At 48.5% G+C, this 20,827-nt stretch overlaps 1 protein-coding gene and 1 pseudogene across 8 annotated transcripts in view; both read left to right on the top strand.

Annotated features, from left to right (window-relative positions):
- Positions 1–20,827, top strand: part of STAU2 (staufen double-stranded RNA binding protein 2) — a 220,675-nt gene that overhangs the window by 183,336 nt on the left and 16,512 nt on the right. The window lies entirely within an intron of this gene.
- Positions 16,165–16,960, top strand: LOC102250221 (annotated as a pseudogene).

Below are 20,827 nucleotides of genomic sequence, written 5' to 3'. Positions count from 1 at the left end.
AAGGAAGTTACCTTCCTGGAAGTCTCCTTCCCAAATGGCTCCCTCCCTCCCCGAGGATGCGTCCCATGAAAGTGAGGATTCTGAGTCTTGGCTCGCACATCAATAAATCAACATTTAGCAAAGTGATGAGAAGAGTAGCAGACCCAGGCCTTGGCCACTTAGAAAGACTTAGAAACCTGAACTGTGGGCATTTGTATTGTGTCATCACTTACGGAGTAATTACTGTGATCTGTGTTCCTTATGAAGCCATCCCCTTGACGATCAGGTCCTCAGAAATTCATGCCGGAAGCATGTCTAGTCTTCAGAACCGGCACACACACGTGAAATGAAATAGGCATGAGGAATACAGTTTTCCTGGACACCATCGTTATAAAGGCCGTTTTTAATTTGTATCTCACCGGTTCAAAGCAGGTCAAGAAAGGACAAATGCACCAGTAAAATCCAGCACGTGTTCATTGCCACACAGAAAGATCTATGGGCCACTTCTACTGTCAAAGGCCAGCTTATTGCTTTGATAAGGTTTAACGTGAGATAAAACTAGGCAGTCTTATTCTTATCACGCTCTGCAACTGTCGTGATGACTAATGAACTTGTCTGTGATCACACAGCCGGAGTCGAACCCAGGTCTCGACCCTCTGTCAGACCTCACTTCTCCATTTGGCTCATAAAATGCTGGTGGAAAGGCAGGACAGCAGGCAGACAGGCAGACCAGAAGGAAGGAAAGGGAACCCTCCCATTGCCTCCTGACATGACTGCCTTCAAGTTAAGTGTCTATTGTGCAAACAGTTTTCCGAGAAGTTCCTTCACCATCATTGGCTACACACTCTGGAACCCCATAGTCTTTATTGTCTGTCCAATTGCATACATCCCAGAGGCACTCAAATAAGGTGCGTAATTTTTTTTAATAATCTATTTGTTCTTTTAGAGAGTAAGGGAGTGGGAGAGAGAGAGAAACATCGATATGAGAGTGAAACATTGATCAGCTGCCTCCTGCACACCCCCTACAAAGGATCAAGCCCCCACTCTGGCATGTGCCCTGTCAGAGAATCGGACTGGCCACCTTTCGGTGCCTGGGACAAGGCCCAACCAACTGAGCCACACCAGCCAGGGCCAGGTGCATATTTTTTAATACTAAGTATAAAGACGTTAAATTGACTACAACCATTTACATTTTAGCATAACACAATGGAGGTGGTGCCTGAAGTTCACAGATGCAGCAGAAATAAGGGAAATCACTTACATAGATTTTTAGGTTTAAAATTTTTTGCTATTTATTGGTAGATGTGAACCAAAAAAAAAAAAAATTTATTCTAAATGGGGGTAGTAGCTGAAAAGATTGACAGAGGAGGTGATGTGACAGGCTGGGTTAGGTAATCAAGCCAGATGAAGAAGCGGGGATTGACCAAGGGCAAGGGTGGGAGCAGAGGTGGGAACATTCCAGCACCAGGGCTGGGCGGGGACCCAGGCATGGAGTTCCAGGGGTGGGTCCAGTCCATCCCTGCGGGCTCCGAGTTTAAGACTTGCCCTGCGTTCCACAGCTGGGTGAAAGCCTGTGGCTGGGTCCCTACCTGACTCCTGCTTCACCCACGTCATTCTCCCTCCCACACACAGTCTTCGTCCTCCCACTTGTCCCCATGCCTTCCATATCTGTTGATCTCTTTGGCTGCCACAGCATGACATGATGTAACTGGTATCCCCTCCTTAGCATAGGGATGCATTGGTGCAAATACGTAGAAGTTGTGTGTAGCCCTCAAAGGCTTCTCATAGTTGCCAAATTAGTTATGATTCCACAGGGTTTCTGTTTTTTCTCCCAAACCACAGAGAAAGGATGTCTTTCCCCTACTTATTCAATAAGATACAGCTCAGCTGTTCATTCTTGTATTCCTCCTCTGAGCTTCGCCTTTCACCTAATTACTCATCAAGACTGGGATCAGTGTTTCTCCTTTGAGACTGGCCCTTTCCAGAAGTATCGAAATGGCCTGGTTAGCCTTTTCCTTGCCCACTAGCCCATGAGCCGTTTGTGGTCTGTCACATACATTGGTGTAATGAATGGTGAGAGCTGCCATGCATCACACATCTTCCCTGAGCCAGACGCTGTGGCAAATACTTTGTGTGTATTGTTTCATTTGAAGATACTCATCGAGACTCAGAGAGGTGAGGCAATTTCCCCAAAGCCTCCCAGCCAGATCTGACTCCAGGTGGCCCTGACTCCATCGCCCATAGAATCACCTGCTACACACCAAAGAACCTGGCACACACAGCTATTCAGTTAATGTTTGTTAAATTCAACTGAAAGAAGGAAAAGAACTGGGGGGAGAGTAGAGGAGAAGGTGCACCCCAAACTAGATCTCGGAGCTGTTGCTCAGACCCCTGATCCAAAGCTGATTCTAGTGTCAACAGCGAGACGGTTGAAAGTGCATCTCACAGGCTATCAGAAAGCAACATGTCCTGAGTGTGTTAGGGTGGTCTCGGAGCTCCCTGTGACGTTAGTGGGAAGAATGCGAAAGCAAAGCCATGGACAGAGTCTGGCACTGAATAATCGTGGCTCTCATTCCGGAAACAATTGATGTCTGTTGTCACCAAAGCCGAGACCTCTAGAGCTACTCGGGAATGCCACAAGTCACCCCAAGTCTAGAAGACCATGGATCTGAGAGGACTCAGAGCCTGAGCAGGGACAGAAATCAGCCCACTCACACGAGCGTTTTCTTCCAAAGCCCTACTTCGTCATAAGCGTTTAGGCACCCTTCACTTCTGCTGGTATACTGATGTCAATCTTCAGAAACGGTGAAGAGTTTCAAAGCTCGGTACCATCAAATGTGTTTAAACTTGTTCAGAACGTCTCACATCCCCCGTGGTAATTTAGCATACATGCTCAACAAGAATTAACAGCCCCCAGTGTTGATTTAGTCATTTGTGCTGTCTATCAAATCATGTCTCTTTTCTAATGCCCACTTTCTTTGAGTTCTTGTTTGCTTCGGTATTGAGGCAACAGCTACACCACCACATCAAGGGAGGCGGGTGAGTGGAATGACTGCCAGAGCCCTGGCTGGTTTGGCTCAGTGGTTGAGTGTCGGCCCATGGACTGAAGGGTTATGGGTTTGATTCCTGGTCAAGGGCATGTACCTCGGTTGCAGGTTTGATCCCCGGTCCCTGTCGGGGAGTGTGCAGGAGGTAAACAGTTGATGTGTCTCTCTCACATTTCTCTCTCCCCCTCCTCTCTCCCTTCCACTCTCTCTAAAGATCAATGGAAAAAATATCCTAGGGTGAGGATTAAAAAAAAAAAAAGACTGCCAGACACATAGGTGGTCAGGCCTCTCAGGCTAAGGGACTGTGAATCTTAAGAAGATAAGGATACAAAACTGGAATGAGCTTTAGCCTTGTTTGGCAGCCACTTCCCAGTGGTGGATGAGGGTGAGTGGAAGGGACGGTCTCATAGAGATCCTACCTCCACAGCTCCTGGCGTGTTCACAGCGGGGCTGGGGCCAGAGACCTGCAGAGGCGCAGGGAGCCAGGCCTGAGAGCAGGTGCTCCTCCAGACAGTGGCCCCATTGAGCAGAGGAAGGTGCGGAGTGAAGGACAAGTGTTCCTGAAATAGGTTTTGAACTTCCTCTTTAACGCATACAGTCAGCAGCATTTCCGGGCCCTTAGTAAGAGCCCATCGGGTGTGGTGACAACAGCGTGGGTGTGATGACAGCAGCCTGTGTGGGCCGCCGCGCTACCCGGTGGCTGAGCTGCGTGAATCTGAGGGTGGGTTTTGATTTCAGTGGGAGCTCGGCACGCAGTAGGGCTGCTGTCTAGGTCTCTGCAGAGGGGATCATCTTCATGAGGCAGACTGCCCGGAGGAGGCCTCGATTCCTCACAGGGACAGGGGACAGAAGTGGCTCCAGAAACCAGAGTGCCTAAAAACTATGTAAAGTCGCCCCTTTAAAAAAGCCTGGACCTTCACATGTAGGGATTTCCGATTCCTATAGTGGAAAATGTGTTCTCTGGGCTGTTTCTTTGGACTGGAAAATTATGGCTCCTTTTGTACAAATAAAGTAGCACAGCCTATGGGAAAGGGCTCAGGCGCAATGTACTTGTTGGGAGTTTATTTCTTCATGCCAGGTGAGAAGGAGCTCAGCTTCTCTCCTGGGACTACACGCTCCAAGTAAGAGCATCCTTGCCCGGCCGGCATGGCTCAGTGGTTGAGTGTCGACCTATGAACCAAGCGGTCACACGCTTCAGTTCCCGGTCAGGGCACATGCCCAGGTTGTGGGCTCGATCCCCAGTGGGGGGTGTCCAGGAAGCAGCCTATCAGTGATTCTCTCTCATCATTGATGTTTCTCTCTCCCCCTCTCCCTTCCTCTCTGAAGTCAATTAAAAAATATATATTGTTTAAAAAAGCATCCTTTATATGTTTTCTTTTTTGGCAAATTCTATCTCTGCCTCTATCTTTGTAGTCTAAAAACCTTGGCAAGTTAACATTAAACAAGCAGTCATTAGTCATTAGAAAAGAATGAATATAGAAAGCCTCTTTCAAAAAAACCTCCTCTAAGTCAAAATTTGATGGTTTTCACAAAAGTAGGCTTCCATTCAATGAAAAATGTTGTTGGATTCTTTAGCCATTGCAGGGAGCTGGAGTGATTAAAATGTTTTATAATGCACTGTTGTTTTCCATGAAACTCTAGTGTGGCCCGTTCCCCGGCCACAGAAATGTCAGCACTTCTTGGCAAACACCCCGACTGGCAAATACATCGGACCGGGCGGGACGATGTATAATTAATGTCGAGTGTCACTGCCCTTCTCCAATGCCATCCGCCCACTGCCCAGCATCAGCTTCCTCCCGCTCTTCCTGTCTTCAGAGCTTGGTTTACGCCACTTTGGTTCTGAATATATCAGGATCGAATTCCACTTTCCGTCCTGAGAGCACACCTGACAAAAATCAGGTTCAGGCGACAAGAGCTAATGAGCTTCTGTCTCCGCGATAGGGGTACAGAATGAGCCAGCATTTTCCCGGTTAGAGGCACAGGGGAGGGCAAAAGTGGGCTCACAGTTGTTCACATGGAAAATAATACAGTAATTAATAAATAATGATACAAGAATAAACTCGGTGTGTTGGGTGCTCACAGCTGTACACCTGCTTCCCCCCGCCCCTGTAGCATTGAAGTTAGTAAAGACTTTTTAAAGAGAATGTTCTGCAACTACTTTTTAGGGGTATTTTTTTGTTCTCAATTTTTTAAGCGTTTTCTGTTCACATGGAAAATAATACAGTAATTAATAAATAATGGTACAAGAATAAACTCGGTGTGTTGAGTGCTCACAGCTGTACACCTGCTTCCCCCTGCCCCTGTATCATTCAAGTTAGTAAAGACTTTTTAAAAAAGAACGTTCTGCAGCTACTTTTTAGGGGTATTTTTTTGTTCTCGATTTTTTAAGCGTTTTCCATGAGCTCTGCTTGACAAGTATTGGGAGAGAATGTCTGGCAACTGTTAATGGAACCACAGGCTCTCCCTCTTTCTTTCTCTCTTTCTTGTTTCTATAAACCTACTAGACAGGATCAAGTCCAAAGAACTGATAAAGTAAAAAGGTATTTGCCCATTAAAAGGAAAGCAGGAATAAAAGTAATATTCCTGAATATCTTGCCATATTGAAGTGGGATCAGAGGAGAAACCCCGAGATTCAAGTACATTATCATGAAGCTGAAGAGTCTAATGAGGAAAACCATTAATTGTGAAAACCAAAATTCCAAGTCAGCCCTAGGGCCAACTTTATTTTATAGAAGTAAAGCTGTGAATTTTAATTACATAGTTCTTCCCGTGAGGTTCCTGGGAAGGAAATTTAAAAGATGGCCCTAGCTGGTTTGGCTCAGTGGATAGAGCGTTGGCCAGCGGACTGAAGGGTCCTGGGTTCAATTCCAGTCAAGGGCACATATGTTGGTTGCAGACTCAATCTCTGGTCCTGGTCAGGGCGTGTGTGGAAGGCAACCAATTGATGTTCTCTCTCACATCGATGTTTCTCTCTTTCTGTCTCTCCCCCTCCCTTCCACTCTCTAAAAATCAATGGGGAAAATATCCTTGGGTGAGGATTAACACTAAAATATAAAAATAAAAATAAAAGACGAATTTAGGAATGAAATTTAGGGATAGCGCTTAATGGGGCTGATCTTCATCAGATGGGGGTTAGTATGCCCTAGGGAGCCCATGCTGGTTGTGAACATGTGGAAATTCTTTTGTACCCATTGGTCAATAGCCACGGCCTCCAGAATGCCTTCCGCCAACCCCATGGCTGCCCAGGCCCCTCTCTGAGACCTCCCCTTATGTCCCCAAGACCCAGCTACTAAAGGGGCAACACCCAGCGCAACAAGGGGTGCCCAAGAGCCCGCCTACCCCAGGGCGGCAGTCGGTCAGTGCCTGTGTTATTTAAAGCCCGGGTTGAACAAATTGTGAGCAAAGCCTGGAGTCGCAGGGACGTGGGAGAGCGTGAAAGTCACTGCATAGCTTTTCTCGGCCTGTTGCTTTGCTGATTCACGAGTATCTGCAAAAATTCTCATCCTCCCCCATCCTCTCATTCTGGCAGCATATCTCCTTTTGTACCAAATCATTAGGCTGGAAAGTATAAAATGAAGTTCCTTATGACAACATTACAAATGGAAACCCGAGAGGGTGCCTAGCATGAATGGGTCATTTGAGATGAAGACCCAGCCGCCTGTGTGTGAGCTGCGGCTGGCGGGGAGGGGGCGCCTGGGTCCACCCAGCACCTGGTGCCGGCTGTGGGCCCTTCAGAATCCCAGAGCCTGCAGCCTCCCAGGGCCTGTGCTCGACACCAATGACAGTCTGTCGTATTATCGATTGGCATTTAGATGCTAATACCGGAAGGGAGGTTGTTGAGGTTTCTTTCTGTGTATTTCTAAGCTTGATGAGGTCTGTAATATTCTTGCCTTTTCCACTGGAAAACAGCTGATGGCACAGGGATCATTTTGGGACCTCGCAGTGCCCAGAGAGAATGAAGGAGAAAAAAAAAAATCTTAACTCATGGGTAACGTGCCCATGAGGAAAAATCATAGCATTTCAAAAAGTGGCCGATGCAAATTAAAGAACGCTGTCAGGGCTGAAGGGGTGTCATTAACACGTTCAAGTATCAACACGTTTATTAAATCAGAGAAGCAGAGCTTTGGGAACAGCAAAGGACCTAGGTTTCGTTTGGTAAATGTGGTTATTCAGTACACCGTGTGTGATTCACTACTAAGTACAATTTTTCTGGAATGCTCCTCAAATTTGAACTCTGTTTTTGAGTGGAGGCACAATGGCATTTGTGTAGGAATTTTTCTTATTTGAAAAGTCTAAGTGTTGTCATGGAGAAATTGTCAGTGGCTCTAATAATATAGAATGGGATTAGCCCAGGTGAGGCACATGTGAGTAATAGGGAGAGAATAATTATCAGATAAGATGCCATGGGTGGCGGCTGCCTGAGACCTCCCGCCCTGGGCCCGCGCTCATCCTGCCCCTGGTAGGCTGTTGGGCCCCCTCCCCTTCCTGCCATGGGGAACGGCTGCTCCCTCTCACGCTGACCTGACAAAGTTTTGCTCTTTTGTGTGTACATTTACTAGTTCTTTATTCCCCCCACGAAGTACAGACAGTGCTGTGCACTTGGGGTTATTCAGAAGACCCTGACTGAATGAATGGTTGATGCCTATGGGCAGATTTTGGTTATTCTTTCTCTGTGTAATGCAAGATGAGAGGTTCCATTTCTTACCTGGACTAGTTTAGGCTTGCCTATTTTCAATGGGTCCTGCATCAAGCCCTCCACACCACCAGCTGGAGTCTGTTTTAAGTAGGCCACACTTTACATTTTAGATTGCCCCTTTGTGCCTAATCTCATGCAGTTATGATGCCCTACCCAACTTTTAATTCAACAAAGCCCCATGGCAATAAGACTGAAATACGTGCTGCTCACAGGTCTGAATATTGTAAGAGTATTTGTCTCACTGTTGAGCCCGATCCTTCCTGACTTGGGCCTAGACATTGAAACCGTATTCGTAGACTCTAAAAAGCCCCAATGGACTGTGACACCCTCAGACACTGAGAGCTTCTCATCCATCCACCCATGTGTCCATCCACCCATCCACCCAATATTTACTGAATAGTCACTATATTTTGGGTTCTGTGTTGGTGCTAGAGAGATGAATACAACACACCCCTTGCCCTTAAGTAGCTCGTGGCCTGGTGGGGTGTAGAGACACTGAGTCTCACATATCATCAGTGCAATAAAAATCTGTAATGGACATATGGGCAATGCATTCTGAAAGTACAAAAGACAGAAGGACTCATTCTCATGGAATCTGGGGAGCATTTTAGGGGAGAAATGACAGTTTAGCTGAATCTCACAGCATGAGTCATTTTTTCGGAGGAGACAGGCAAGAAGGGCCCTCTAGGCAGAGGGAACAGCCTAAGCAAAGCCACGGAACACTGCTGGGCCTGTCTCTAGACATTGAAACCGTATTCGTAGACTCTAAAAATAGCCAGTGGACTGTGACACCCTCAGACACTGAGACTCAGCTTCTCATCCATCCACCCATCCACCCAATATTTACTGAATAGTCACTATATTTTGGGTTCTGTGTTGGTGCTAGAGAGATGAATACAACACACCCCTTGCCCTTAAGTAGCTCGTGGCCTGGTGGGGTGTAGAGACACTGAGTCTCACATATCATCAGTGCAATAAAAATCTGTAATGGACATATGGGCAATGCATTCTGAAAGTACAAAAGACAGAAGGACTCATTCTCATGGAATCTGGGGAGCATTTTAAGGGAGAAATGACAGTTTAGCTGAATCTCACAGCATGAGTCGTTTTTTCGGAGGAGACAGGCAGGAAGGGCCCTCTAGGCAGAAGGAACAGCCTAAGCAAAGCCACAGAACACTGCTGGGCCTGTCTCTGGGAGCTGTGAGGACCATCTCCTGTCCTGGTTTGGGCTGTGTCAGTCTGCCCTGAACTGTGGCTGCCCCATAGCCCACTGGGAGCACTTGCCACGCCCTCCACAGGTTAGGGAGATCTAGTAAGAGACATCAGTGTCTGGTGCGGCTGGAGTGAGCCTTCTGGGCACATTGAGCTTTGACTCCTGACCTATGGTTCTGGCTCCTGAACCCTCCACTCCAGCCACACAACCCTTGAGAGAGTAGTGGTTGGAGTAGAGACCAACACTGTTAAGTTCTCCAATTGAGCTGCCTCTTTTCGCTGAACCTCCCCACGAGGAAACTTGCCCACCAGTAGAGAGCAGTGAGCCCCGCCTCCGCCCAAGCAGAGCAGGCAGGGTCTCACATATCATCAGTGCAATAACAATCTGTAATGGACATATGGGCAATGCATTCTGAAAGTACAAAAGACAGAAGGACTCATTCTCATGGAATCTGGGGAGCATTTTAAGGGAGAAATGACAGTTTAGCTGAATCTCACAGCATGAGTCGTTTTTTCGGAGGAGACAGGCAGGAAGGGCCCTCTAGGCAGAAGGAACAGCCTAAGCAAAGCCACAGAACACTGCTGGGCCTGTCTCTGGGAGCTGTGAGGACCATCTCCTGTCCTGGTTTGGGCTGTGTCAGTCTGCCCTGAACTGTGGCTGCCCCATAGCCCACTGGGAGCACTTGCCACGCCCTCCATAGGTTAGGGAGATCTAGTAAGAGACATCAGTGTCTGGTGCGGCTGGAGTGAGCCTCCTGGGCACATTGAGCTTGACTCCTGACCTATGGTTCTGGCTCCTGAACCCCCCACTCCAGCCACACAACCCCTGAGAGAGTAGTGGTTGGACTAGAGACCAACACTGTTAAGTTCTCCAATTGAGCTGCCTCTTTTCGCTGAACCTCCCCATGAGGAAACTTGCCCACCAGTAGAGATCAGTGAGCCACGCCTCCGCCCAAGCAGAGCAGGCAGGGGGCTTCATGACCTGCACCTTTGGCCCAGGAGATGGGCCCCAGATGGCCCTTCTGCCTGCAGCAGGCACGTGTTTGGTGGCTTTGCACCTGGGAGAACTCCAGGGCCGTGCAGCAGACACTGTGTAGACGACCTGGCTAAACATTTCCACCTCCAGTTGAGGCTGAATCCTACCTTGAGGCATGAGCTGGCTTGGAAGAGCCGCCCAAACCGCTCCTCTGCCGGCTTCACGGCCACCCACCTCCCAGCACTAACAGTGCAGACCTGTGCAGTCTGCTGTACCCCTTGGGTGTCATCACCCCCCCGGGGAGCACAGTCTCACCGCTGGCTCCTCTGTGAAGTCACTGCGTGGTGTTCTGTGTGTGTCCATACACGCCTTCGGGCCACACGTGTGGAACTTCCACAGCTCAGTCAGCGGAGATGGTACTGAGGTGCCTGGGAAAGACCCCCACTAGTGGTCTGGTCTCGTGTGCTCTCAGTCTTCTGTCTGAAGGAGAAGCGCACCATGCCATTCAGATGTGGGACATCATCCTGGACAGTTATTGCATTTGTCATGTTGAAGAAGAGAGTGGATGGGCCCATGGTCGGCGTGTGCTGTGCGTGCGGGTGACCCAGGACCCCATTCCTTTGGGTCGTAATCTCCACTTTCCTTCTCTGTCGCCACCGCTGAGTTAGGGTTTAGAAAAATAACTCTCCGTACAGGTAAAAACAAATGTCATATAGAGAAATATCTTACTTCCATTTTTATGGTGATGTTATCAACAACCATACGTAGGAAGCATAAGGGATATAAGGAGAAAAGGGAAACCTTATGCACTGATGGTGGGAATGTACTAGTAAATTGGTGCAGCTTCTATGGTAAACATTGGAGATGCCTCAAAAAATTAAAAACAGAACTCCCACATAATTTGGCAGTTCCACTGCTGGGTCTTTATCTGAAGAAATAGAAAACACTATCTTTAATAGATATCTGCATCCCATGTTTATTGAAGCATTAGCTACAATAGCCAAGACATGGAAACAACCCAAAGACCCATTAGCAGATGAATGGGTAAAGAAAATGTGTAATGTATACATATGCAATGGTGTATTATTCAGCCTTAAAAAGGAAGGAAATCCTGTCATTTGCGAAAACATGGATGGACTTTTAAGGCATTATTCTAAGTGAAATAAATTGGACAGAGAATGACAAATACTGTATGATATTACTTATGTGTGGAATCTTAAAAAAAAAACACACCCCAAATTGAACTCTTAGATAGAGAACACATTGGTGGTTATCAGAGGCAACGGGGAGGTTGGGGCTAAAATAAGTTTTAAAAAAAGAAGCATAAATAAATATGTGAGTTAAAAGAGTAGGTCCACTTAACATTTCTTAAAAGTAGGTCAGATCTGCACATGAAATAGGCAACCAGATAATCTAAAATGTTATTCCGTAGGGTTCTGCAAATTTTAAACTTGTCCAGTGGGTGTTATGGCAGCGTTACCGTTAAAGGTTTTTGGCCTGTGAAGTAAAATGCAACTTCATGCAGGTGGGGCATTTTTTAAACTAGCATGCAGCCCGAAGTGCTGAATTTGTAGCTGCTAATTTGGACTGGTGAACAGAATTCCTGTTTTATAGCTTATCCTATTGAGGAACAAATTTACTAACCTCTATTCTATAGATAACGTATTTATTAAGGATGACAGATTTTTAAATAGTCTAAGGTTCTGGTGTTTTCTCTTAAAAAATGTATTTAGAATCAGATGCTCTTGAGTAAAAGGAAGGTCACGTTTAGTGGAAGTGCCCATTGGTTATCTGGTGACAGACACATCCTGCATGAAGGCCCGGAGCTCAGCCCTCTGGAACGGTGGCCGCTGGGGCAAGCCCTCTATTCAGGCAACTGGCATCCACCAGGCAGAGAGGGACCTGACTCCTCTGACCCACCCCGGGACATGTGCCTTCTTTTAAAACGATTTTTTCCCTTTTTTTAAGGATACGTGCCTAATCAGTAGCTTTGTGTCTTTCAGGAGATGTACTTTGTGTTACCAAACAATTTCTTATTGGTATAAAATGGGGGGGAAATCTACCTCCCCTAAGAATTCATTGCCTCTTAAAAGAAAAAAAAAGTTTCTCCTTCCAGTTTCTAAAAAGAGCTATCCACTTTCAAACTGGTTTATCCACTCAGGCCTCGGAGCAGCCGGGCCGTGTATCCTTCATCTTGGTTTGGGCGGCAAAGTGCCTCTCGGTTTCTCCCAGGCAGCACTCAGAATCTAAAGAGCACGTTTTGAGAACGTATTTGCCCCTTCGGCGGAGCTGCAGAGTGCAAATGAGATGAATCCTGAGCAAAAAACCGAGGATACATGCTTCTGGAGTCACGGAAAATGCCGAGTGACAGAGTTTACACCAGTGGTTCCCGGCGTGGGGCACATGCCCCGCAGGGGGGCAGTTTGATGTTTAAGGGGGCCAATTTGAGAATGAGTTATTAACAGTGAATTTTTTGCATTTCTTATGGTTCTAGGGGACTCATATACACTATAAAACTGTATATTATGACATATTTATGCATTTCAGTTCTTTTATATGTTTTGAAACTATTTACTATTTTTCATATCACTTCATATTATTATTATTTTTTTAAATAATTTCTTAGTGATTTCTTCCTCCGTATTTCATCTGTCCTTTCATCCTTTTATTTTTCTCTTTCATGGATGCCATGTTCTTTGGAAGCTTGTTTAGACCAAGTTAATGGCCTTTTAGGCTTCCTCCACATGAATAGGAGTGCGCTTTGAATAATAAGAATTATGTGTCATGGGGTGGGGGGCATCAGGATTTCTGAGATGCTTAGGTGGGTCATGGCCAAAAAAAGGTTGGGAACCACTGGTTTACACTCTTGCTCAGATTTATATGTTTGGGATAAATGGTTATCAGCAGGGGTTCATGATATACATGCTACATTATAGGTGAATTTTGCCTCTGGAAATATGTTTTCCCTTTTACAGTAATTGCTAACCTCTGTTTTAAAAAGGTCACAGGTGTGTCTTTTTAAAAGTTAACTTTTCTGCTTTGTCATCACATTTTAAAGGTAAGATACAGAGATTACATGTTTGCTGAGAAACCTGCAGTGAGGAGTCTTATCTTTGAGGATTATTCCTGCTCTTTTGCAATCTTTCCTTAAAGGCGCCGAGTGAGAGTCATTTACTAGCCACAGAGACAAAACGCATTAGGTTGTAACAGCAGATCTAAATTAAAAGCTCAGTAACTTGGAACAAATGGATCCCTCATTTATTTCCAAACTGAAATCCCGGTCGCATTTTATTGTCTCTCAACCTTTCTTACTGCAAACCATCAACCCACCAACTTCCTCCTGGCTCCTTTGAGCTCTGAACTGCACCTTTACGGCGCCATAAATCCCCACGTCACCGGGGGGCGCTGTCATCGGCGTTCTTTGCCTTCGAGCCAGAGGTGTCTGTCTTTGAAGACATTTTTACAATACTTCAAATTCACTCCGCAAAGCGATACCCGACCGAATGATGGAAAACATCAATTTGGAAAACATGGTTTGGCTTTCGTCTCGGGATGGAAAAGGAAAGTGGTCCACGTTGCGCGTGCGGTTCTGTGACGGAAAACTCCCTTTCTCGTACTTCGGTACCTTTGTTTGGGGCAGAGCCTCCTCGGGCAGGAAGTGGGGAGAAGAGCGCAGGCTGCTCTCACCCACCTGAAGACGGGGGCCATTTTAAAGATATTGTTACAGGGGAAATGGTCAGGGTCATAAAGTTGTCAGTGAAGTGCACTCTCCCGGGGCTTGCTGTGGGATGCATGGCAGGAGAAAGCAAAAAGTCTCAGCTGAGGGGGGGACACCAGGGCCCGGCTCAGTGGCCCCGAGCAGCCTGCACACGGCCCTGGTGAGCTGCCCACAGCCAGTGCCCGGCCCCTGGGTCTGCCAGGGAGCTGCTGTCACGCTGGGGCGGGAGGCTGGGCAAGATGGGGCTCTTAAGGGGGGAGAGCAACACTGCTCTTCCTCGAACCTGGAACTTCTAGGCCCATCTGTCGGCGGCCACGTCCCCCGGGTCTGGCCTCACTCCTGCACCCAGCCCCGCGCTGCCTCCTGCAGAAGCCGATCCTTCAGAGGAATTTGTTTTCCAAGCTTTGAAAACAAAATTACTGGGAGGGTAAGAGAAAACCCAAGCCTCCAGTCCTTGGGCAGCACGCCACCAAGCTCCTTGAACTCCAGCCCTGGGGTTTTGTGTCCCTTTGAAATAGACCCGGTTTGGGTTGAACCTGCACTTCCTAGCATCTGGAGAAGAGGAGGAAGAATCCACTATTTTTAAAAGGAACTTTCTGGAAAGGGTACAAAACCTGATAATTAAAAAAATAAAACGCAAGCCCTCAGCTGCACAAACAGCCCTTGTTCTCGGCCAGCGAAGGTCTGTCAGGGGTGCCCACCTTCCCCTCCCCGAGAAGAGCAATTAAGGAGACCAGGAAGCATCGCCGGGTCGGGTCTGTTTTCTAGCAAAGCCTTTTCCATCACCCGCTTTGATCTGGCTGTGGGTGTGGGAGGGGAGCGCCAGCCGCCTGCCCGGGCCTCCAGCCCTGTTTGCAGGCACTGTGCTGGGGTGGCGTTTTCTCCCTCTCGACGTGTTTTTTTGCATCGGCGTGTACACATCTGTCTTTATACCCAGCCGCTTTCCTGGCCCCAAACAAGTTCTCTGTGAGTTTCCCCAACCGAGCTCAGTGGGATCTCTGTCAGCTGCAAGATTTATGTCAGCTTGTTCAGTCCTGAGAACTGTTCCTTCGGCTCGCCACATCTGGATTTAATTGCAAAGACATTAAGTGCGCTGCAAAAGCATGTTTTAGGGCCGTGCTTTATAGACACCCCGGTTAAAGGAGCGGAGGGCTGTAGGTTCGCGTGGGATGAGCCAAGACAGCATTGCAGAAGTGGAAAGCACGGAGTTCTTTCTGCAAGGGCTGCTGGGAGGGAGACTGTCCTGTTCGAGGACCATCACGCTGATTCGGCTACTTCGGGAGAGAAGGGTGCTGAGAGAAGGGTGCCGAGGGGCCTGCCAGTCGCAGATTTTGTCTGGCAACACGTGCCACCCACACATGGTACCCAGGGTGTTTTCATGGCCGGTTTCGTGGGCAACCTTGTGTGCTGGCATTTGGGCGTGTAATACACAAACGTCTTAGGGGCGCCGGAGGGTGGTTGGTAACTGCAGATGCCGTCAGCTTCTTGCCTCACCGTCCCCTCCAGGGGTGGTGCGAGAGTCCCAGGGCGGCCACCACACCCTGCGTGTCTCAATACATAACAATAGAGGCATCCAGTCCGCTTGGAGCAAAGACAGAACACAAGCTTACGAGTACTTGTGTCATTTAGCAAAAGCCCTCCCTCCGCAGCCCCCTCCCCGCTTTGCACACACTGGTAGGTTTTAAAGAAACACATCCCAGATCGAGGGCAGAGGGGCCCTTGTAAATGGGGTCTGTGTTTTCAGACTTGTGGCTGCTGTTCAAAAGGAGAATGACAAGAAAAGTTGTCATGAGAGGAATGTTTCTTTTATCTGTATTATAGTTTGAAGCCCTGAATTTGCACACACTGGTAGGTTTTAAAGAAACACATCCCAGATCGAGGGCAGAGGGGCCCTTGTAAATGGGGTCTGTGTTTTCAGACTTGTGGCTGCTGTTCAAAAGGAGAATGACAAGAAAAGTTGTCATCAGAGGAATAGCGACATGTTTCTTTTATCTGTGTTATAGTTTGAAGCCCTGGGCTTCCTAGAATGACTGAGATTCTCTGCCGTCTTAGCTCCCAAAGGACTTATTATTGGAGGGTAAATGGGTATTTCGTTTCCTGTGTTTGAACTCATCTCATCCATGGCCTTCGTGATCAGGGGCTTTTAACAATTTTTTTTAAAAATATGCTTTTATTGATTGTTGGAGAGGGAAGAAGGGAGAGGGATAGAGAGGTGGGAACATCAATGATGAGAGGGCAACATCATCGATTGGCTGCCTCCTGCACGCCTCCTACTGGGGATCAAGCCTGCAACCTGGCACGTGCCCTGACCGGGAATCGAACTGGAGAGACCTCTTGGTTTCTGGGTTGACGCTCAACCCCTGAGCCATACCAGCTGGGCTAGGGACTTTTAACCTTTTTTGAGCCACAGACCCTTTTGGCAATCTGGTGAAACCTCCGGACCTCTTCCCAGATGAATATTTTAACCTATATAAAAGTTATATTGAAATCAGTGATCAAAATATTCTAAGAATTAGTTTGTGCTTTCCTTTCGTTGACGCACGGCAGCAAGATGGCAGCGCAACTTTCCAAGAGGAGGAAGTTTGAAACTGAAGAAACTGAATGAATTTCTCTCTCGGGAGCTGGCTGAAGATGGCTACTCTGGAGTTGAGGTCCGGGTTACACCAAACAGGACAGAAATTATCATTTTGGCCACCAGGACGCAGAATGTTCCTGGTGAGAAGGGCCGACGGATCCGGGAACGGACTGCTGTGGTTCAGAAGAGGTTTGGCTTCCCTGAGGGCAGTGGAGAGCTCTATGCTGAAAAGGTGGCCGTGAGAGGTCTGTGTGCCATTGCCCAGGCAGAGTCTCTGCGTTACAAACTCCTCGAGGCCTTGCTGTGCGGGGCCTGCTGTGCTGTGCTGCGGTTCATCATGAGAGTGGGGCCGAAGGCTGCGAGGTAGTGGTGTCTGGGAAACTCCGAGAACAGAGGGCTGAATCCATGAATTCTGTTGATGGTCTGATGATCCGCAGTGGGGACCCTGTTAACTACTATGCTGACACTGCCGTGCGCCATGTGCTGCCCAGGCGAGGTGTGCTGGGCCTCAAAGTGAAGATCACGCTTCCTTGGGACCCCAGTGGTAAGAGAGGCCCCCGCCTGACCGTGTGAGCATCGTGGAACCCAAAGATGAGAGACTGACCACCACCCCATCTCGGAACAGAAGGGTGGGAGGCCAGAGCCGCCTGCCATGCCCCAGCCCGTACCCACAGCTTCACAGGGTCTCCTTGGCGGCTGGATCTGGAGTCTGGATGTTGCTCTATAAAGACCTTTAATAAAATCTTTTTAAAAGAAAGGAAAAAAAAAAGAATTTGTTTGTGCTGCAGCAGGAAATGTGTTTATTAGCACATTGCCTGGTTCTAGCAGATGGTCCAATAACTATATTTCTAATATACTTCCAGTGTTTCTAATAATATGCCTAAAAAGTGCTAAGTTTCTGTTAGCTGTAATATACATAAAAAGATGTACTGTCTTCCCTGTTAAATCCCCAGAGCCCCTTATCTGCGGAACCAAAGTGAACCCCTGGCTTGGTGAGGATGCCCATCTAACCGGCAGCCGTGGGCCATGAACTTCCCAGGCAGCCCCTGGCCTGCGGGAGCCTCGGCCAGGCTGAGTGACGGGTCCTCTGCTCACCTGCGGCCCTCGCTGCAGCCCTGCTGGGGAGGTGCGTCTCCTTGGAAGTTGGGGAAGGTGCCCAGGGTCAGGTCAGAGCAGGGAGCAGCAGGGAGCAGCGGGGGATCCCCCAAAAGCCTCTCTGCACCCTAACCAGTCAGCCCTTCTGGGCCTCATAGGCCAAAGACAGAGAAGGTGTCTGCCTGGGTCAGGTAAGAGCTGGGGAAGATCAAGTCTGTTCTGCTGTCTCCTGACCAGTCTCTCTGCCGCTGGCACCGTCCGCTGAGGGCAAACGGCTCAGAAAACACCTCTGAGCGAGCTGCTGCCCTGGTTAAAGGCGCCGTGTGGCTAGAGTCCTTTCTCTCTGAAATGACACCCCGGCCCTTGTTATAGGCTGACAGGTGTACCCCCAGATCCGAGTGGTGAAGCCCTCACCCCCTCCAGGACCTCAGAGTGTGACTGTCTTCAGAGATTGGGCCTTTAAAGGGCTGATTAAGTTGAAATGAGGCCGTTAGGGTGGGCGCTAAACTAATCTGACTGCTGTTCTTACAAGAAGAGCTTAGGGCACAGAGAGAGGGACTCCAGGGATGTGCACACACAGAGAAAATCCAAGGAGAGAAGCCTCCGCAGAAACTAAACCCGGCGACACCTTGATCTCGGACTTCCAGCCTCCAGACTGGAGCGAATACTTTTCTGTTGGTTGAGCCTCGGCCCAGCCTGTGGTGTTTTGTTATGCAGCCTGAGCGGACTGATACAGGCCTCTGGGGCTGCCCCTCTATCTCCCCAGTTTCCTGTGAGGACGAGCCCGGCCTCCCCTGACCACTCCAGGAACCCGGGCACACGCTGTTGCCCATGTACACTTCTCAGCCCAGTGCCTGCCACACCACACCCTGGCCTGTATGCCTTTGTCCCACATGGTAGGGGCGACCTCTGCTCATCCCTTCCCAAAGCTTGGGCAGCACCTCACCCAAGTCCCTCCCCGAGCACCCTCCAGGCCTGTACAGCATGTGCTACAGTGCACGTCTCTGTGCTGCCCCCTCACCCAGGGCTGCTCTAGGAGGACTGTCTCTCCTTGGTCTTTGTGTTCCCAGAGCCCCGCACTTGGCACGGGGCCTGGCATTCGGCATGCCGTAGGTATCGGGTGAACAAATACATGTAGCCATCCCTCCAGCCAGACTGCCCAACTCCAACATGGGAAACAGATAATCTGGGTTCAAGGCCAGGACGGGCTGTTTACGAGGTCTGTGACCTCAGAAGAAGAGTCCATGACCTCCTGAGATGCCAGGTCCCCAGACAACTGTGGGCACCGGTCCAGGGCCACGTTTCCCAGCCCTGTTAGGATCTGTGTTCTCCTCTAAGCAAATGGTAAAGAAAAAACTATATGGGACTTCCCCCTGCAAATGATCCCTGACCCTTGAATTCCTATAAGCCAGGGTGATTTTGCCAACCCTTCCTTCTCTTGTTTAAAACTCACTGATACCTGCCGCTGGGAGGGAGAGGGCGACGTTGGCACCAAGCTGTTTTAGAATTACAGTTTCGGAATTTTGCCCAGGGTCGGCCTTGGAAAGAGCTTGGCTCTTTGCATCTGGGCTAGTCCAGTGTAAGCCAAACTAGAATTGTTTGGGGATGGATCTATGGTGAGAGCAAGGAAGAGGGAGGAACGGCCGAGAGCCTGACCCAGCACGGCACGGCCTTCTTGAAGGGACTGTTGTTAACTGTTGGCAATGACAGAAATTTAAATTTCTTTCATGGGCGTATTGAGGTGTGTCTGCAAGGATGTATATAGATAGTCTATTAGTAGGGGCTGATTCAATAATTACGGCACAGCAGCAGGCCCTTTGGCCCGTACTGGTCATCTCTGGCAACTAGGGGTCGGGGAGGCCATCCTTGCTCTCTCTTGTCAACCATTCCATCCTGGGGCATGTTAACATAAAAGCAATTATTAGACCCAATTCTGCCAAACTCAGAATGTTCTTTCAATAAACAGATGCAAAACTTTTTCTACAGCCTGTTCTGGTGAGTTTAGGGAAACTCGTCTCTGGCCTTAGATGCTCCAGCAGGTTCAGGCCAGGACAGGTCCATCAACGTGCAGACCTCCAGGTGGCCATGTCCCTGGGGGATGTGGGCGACAAAGGACAGCAGCACTTCAAACCTCCAGGGCTGCGGCCGAGATGTCAGGCTTCTAGGATTACCGGGCCTTACTCGTCAGTAACGGCGGAGAAGTGGTCCCGTATCATTCTAAGCACAACCCTTATCTGGACACCACCTACCTTACCAACAACGATGCCATTTCTAATGTTCCTTATGCTACAAGAGAGGCCGAGCTGGGACAGGCCAGGGATTCCAGAATCCTCACAGCTCTGGCCCATAGCCAAGGTCAGCCCACTCAGTATTCCCACAAATACTGATTGGAGAGAGACAGGGAGTCGTTAGTGACCCAAACTCGAGTAGAACTCGTGTGCGTTTTGGGGGATTCACTGGAGGTGCACACACATAGGGTCAGCTCCTGCTCTGCTAGGTTCTGGGTATCAAAACACAAGTGAGAAGAAACGGCCTATAGCTTCATAAAGCTCCACCTCCACTGGGGTAGCCAGGCAAACAACGTTAGCATTATGTAGAAAGTCCTAGGTGTCGTCCTGGCTGGTCTGGCTCAATGGACAGAGCGTCGGCCTGTGGATTGAAGGGTCCCGGGTTCAATTCTGGTCAAGGGCACCCTGGGTTGCTGCAGGCTTGATCCCCAGTAGGGGGTGTGCAGGAGGGTCGGCCTGTGGATTGAAGGGTCCCGGGTTCAATTCTGGTCAAGGGCACATGCCTGGGTTGCAGGCTTGATCCCCAGTAGGGGGTGTGCAGGAGGTAGCTGATCAATGATTCTCTCTCATCATTGATGTTTCTGTCGGTCTCTCTCTCTCTCCCTTCCTCTCTGAAATCAATAAAAATATATTAAAAAATAAATAAAGTACTAGGTGTCTGCATAGAACAGACACTTGGCCCAAGTAAAAGCCTTGGCTGGTTTCCTGAAGATGTCTAAGTTGGGTCTGAAAGTAAAAGTCAGCAAGGTTAAGGTTAAGAAAGGTGGGGAGGCCATGTGCTTCCTGGTCTCACCTCTTCCTGCTCCCCCACCACCCTGTCACTCACCCTTGGCAACCAGTAGTCTGTCCTCCATCTCTTTACTTTGGTCGCTTTGAGAATGTGAAATAAGCGGAATCATATAGTGAGGGACCTTTTGCAATTGGCTCTCTCCACTCAGCCTAGTGCCTGTGAGGTCCATCAGGTTGTGTGTACCCATAGTTCCTTCCTTTCTATTGCTGATTGGTCTTCCCTGGCTCCATGGTATGTATGTATGTATCATGGTTTACTGTTGTGGGATATTTTGGTTGTTTCCAGTTTTTAACTCTTATAGATAAAGCCGCTATGAACATTTCTGAGCAGGTTTAGTGTGAACATCAGTTTTCTGTTTCTCTGGGATAAAAGACCAAGAGTGTGATTGCTGGGTTGTAAAGGTAATGTTGTAGTTTTTTTTATGAAACTGCCAAACTCTTTCCCAGAGTGG

This window comes from Myotis brandtii, unplaced genomic scaffold, assembly GCF_000412655.1.
Source record: "Myotis brandtii unplaced genomic scaffold, ASM41265v1 scaffold23, whole genome shotgun sequence".
In the NCBI taxonomy this organism is placed as follows: Eukaryota; Metazoa; Chordata; class Mammalia; order Chiroptera; family Vespertilionidae; genus Myotis; species Myotis brandtii.
The sequence above is the reverse complement of the archived record's forward strand: the minus strand, read 5'-3'. Positions and strand labels throughout refer to the sequence as shown.